The sequence below is a fragment of the Carassius auratus genome, unplaced genomic scaffold (assembly GCF_003368295.1).
Source record: "Carassius auratus strain Wakin unplaced genomic scaffold, ASM336829v1 scaf_tig00218089, whole genome shotgun sequence".
In the NCBI taxonomy this organism is placed as follows: domain Eukaryota; kingdom Metazoa; phylum Chordata; class Actinopteri; order Cypriniformes; family Cyprinidae; genus Carassius; species Carassius auratus.
The window spans coordinates 7,501-10,343 of NW_020529374.1; the positions used below are offsets into that span (position 1 = coordinate 7,501).

Genomic DNA, 2,843 nt, shown 5'->3' on the forward strand with positions numbered 1-2,843 from the left:
CTGGGAATACCAGGTGCTTTAATCTTTTGGAAAATTTCACGAATTATATAATAATCTTTCATTAAAAAAAAAAAAAAAAAAAAAAAGTCAATGCCCGATCTCTGAATCTTAGCAGGTTTAGGTCTGGTTAGTACTTTGATGAGAGACTGCCTAGGAATACCAGGTGCTTTAAGCTTTTGGGTTTTCTTTCCTACTTATATAATGTACTGGTGATTAGATTGGTCAGTCTTTAAATAGCCCTCTCTTTGCAGCAGTCTTGGCTTACGTTCATACCAACCTGGCTATGCCCCATCTCGTCTGATCTCGGAAGCTAAGCAGGTTTGGGCCTGGTTGGTACTTGGATGGTAGACCGCCTCGGAATAACAGGTGCTGTAAGCTTTTTGGAAATTTTTCACTTAGTATATAATAATTTTGCCAAAAAATAGAGTCAATGCCCGATCTCTTAATCTTAGCAGGTTTAGGTCTGGTTAGTACTTTGATGAGAGACTGCCTAGGAATACCAGGTGCTTTAAGCTTTTGGGTTTTCTTTCCTACTTATATAATGTACTGGTGATTAGATTCGTCGGTCTTTAAATAGCCCTCTCTTTGCAGCAGTCTTGGCTTACGGTCATACCAACCTGGCTATGCCCCATCTCGTCTGATCTCGGAAGCTAAGTAGGTTTGGGCCTGGTTGGTACTTGGATGGGAGCCCGCCTCGGAATACCAGGTGCTGTAAGCTTTTTGGACATTTTTCACTTAGTATATAATAATTTTGCCAAAAAATATAGTCAATGTCCTGATCTCTGAATCTTAGCAGGTTTAGGTCTGGTTAGTACTTGGATTGGAGACCGCCTGGGAATACCAGGTGCTGTAAGCTTTTTGGACATTTTTCACTTAGTATATAATAATTTTGCCAAAAAATATAGTCAATGCCCGACCTCTGAATATTAGCAGGTTCGGGATGGTTTACTTCCTGGATGGGAGACTGCCTGGGAATACCAGGTGCTTTAATCATTTGGAAAATTTCACGAATTATATAATAATCTTTCATTAAAAAAAAAAAAAAAAAAAAAAGTCAATGCCCGATCTCTGAATCTTAGCAGGTTTAGGTCTGGTTAGTACTTGGATGGGAGACCGCCTGGGAATACCAGGTGCTGTAAGCTTTTTGGACATTTTTCACTTAGTATATAATAATTTTGCCAAATAATAGAGTCAATGCCCGATCTCTGAATATTAGCAGGTTTGGGCCTGGTTAGTACATGGATGGGAGACTGCCTGGGAATACCAGGCGCTTTAATCATTTGGAAAATTTCACGAATTATATAATAATCTTTCATTAAAAAAATAAAAAAATAAAAAAAAGTCAATGTCCTGATCTCTGAATCTTAGCAGGTTTAGGTCTGGTTAGTACTTGGATGGGAGACCGCCTGGGAATACCAGGTGCTGTAAGCTTTTTGGACATTTTTCACTTAGTATATAATAATTTTGCCAAATAATAGAGTCAATGCCCGATCTCTGAATATTAGCAGGTTTGGGCCTGGTTAGTACATGGATGGGAGACTGCCTGGGAATACCAGGCGCTTTAATCATTTGGAAAATTTCACGAATTATATAATAATCTTCCATAAAAAAACAAAATAAAAAACGAAAGAGTCAATGCCCGATCTCTGAATCTTAGCAGGTTTAGGTCTGGTTAGTACTTTGATGAGAGACTGCCTAGGAATACCAGGTGCTTTAAGCTTTTGGGTTTTCTTTCCTACTTATATGATGTACTGGCGATTAGATTGGCTGCTCTTTAAATAGCCCTCTCTTTGCAGCAGTCTTCGCTTACGGCCATACCAACCTGGCTATGCCCCATCTCGTCTGATCTCGGAAGCTAAGCAGGTTTGGGCCTGGTTAGTACATGGATGGGAGACTGCCTGGGAATACCAGGCGCTTTAATCTTTTGGAAAATTTCACGAATTATATAATAATCTTTCATTAAAAAAAAAAAAAAAAAAAAAAAAAAGTAAATGCCCGATCTCTGAATCTTAGCAGGTTTAGGTCTGGTTAGTACTTTGATGAGAGAATGCCTAGGAATACCAGGTGCTTTAAGCTTTTGGGTTTTCTTTCCTACTTATATAATGTACTGGTGATTAGATTGGTCGGTCTTTAAATAGCCCTCTATTTACAGCAGTCTTGGCTTACGGTCATACCAACCTGGCTATGCCCCATCTCGTCTGATCTCGGAAGCTAAGCAGGTTTGGGCCTGGTTGGTACTTGGATGGGAGACCGCCTCGGAATACCAGGTGCTGTAAGCTTTTTGGACATTTTTCACTTAGTATATAATAATTTTGCCAAAAAATAGAGTCAAAGCCCTGATCTCTGAATCTTAGCAGGTTTAGGTCTGGTTAGTACTTGGATTGGAGACCGCATGGGAATACCAGGTGCTGTAAGCTTTTTGGACATTTTTCACTTAGTATATAATAATTTTGCCAAAAAATATAGTCAATGCCCGACCTCTGAATATTAGCAGGTTCGGGCATGGTTTACTTCATGGATGGGAGACTCTCTGGGAATACCAGGTGCTTTAATCTTTTGGAAAATTTCACGAATTATATAATAATCCTTCATTAAAAAAAAAAAAAAAAAAAAAAAAGAGTCAATGCCCGATCTCTGAATCTTAGCAGGTTTGGGCCTGGTTAGTACATGGATGGGAGACCGCATGGGAATACCAGGTGCTGTAAGCTTTTTGGAAATTTTTCACTTAGTATATAATAATTTTGCCAAAAATAGAGTCAATGCCGATCTCTTAATCTTAGCAGGTTTAGGTCTGGTTAGTACTTTGATGAGAGACTGCCTAGGAATACCAGGTGCTTTTAGCT

The 2,843-nt window shown here is 39.1% G+C and overlaps 1 non-coding gene and 3 pseudogenes across 1 annotated transcript; all 4 read left to right on the forward strand.

The window, feature by feature from the left end:
- Nucleotides 1–259: 259 nt before the first annotated feature.
- LOC113104730 (uncharacterized) lies at nucleotides 260–378 on the forward strand (annotated as a pseudogene).
- A 221-nt stretch (nucleotides 379–599) lies between these two features.
- LOC113104724 (uncharacterized) lies at nucleotides 600–718 on the forward strand (annotated as a pseudogene).
- Nucleotides 719–1,804: 1,086 nt separating this feature from the next.
- LOC113104728 (uncharacterized) lies at nucleotides 1,805–1,923 on the forward strand (annotated as a pseudogene).
- A 237-nt stretch (nucleotides 1,924–2,160) lies between these two features.
- On the forward strand, nucleotides 2,161–2,279 carry LOC113104719 (5S ribosomal RNA). The gene has a single exon (XR_003292096.1). It is a non-coding gene; the product is annotated as a 5S ribosomal RNA (ribosomal RNA).
- Nucleotides 2,280–2,843: the final 564 nt, after the last annotated feature.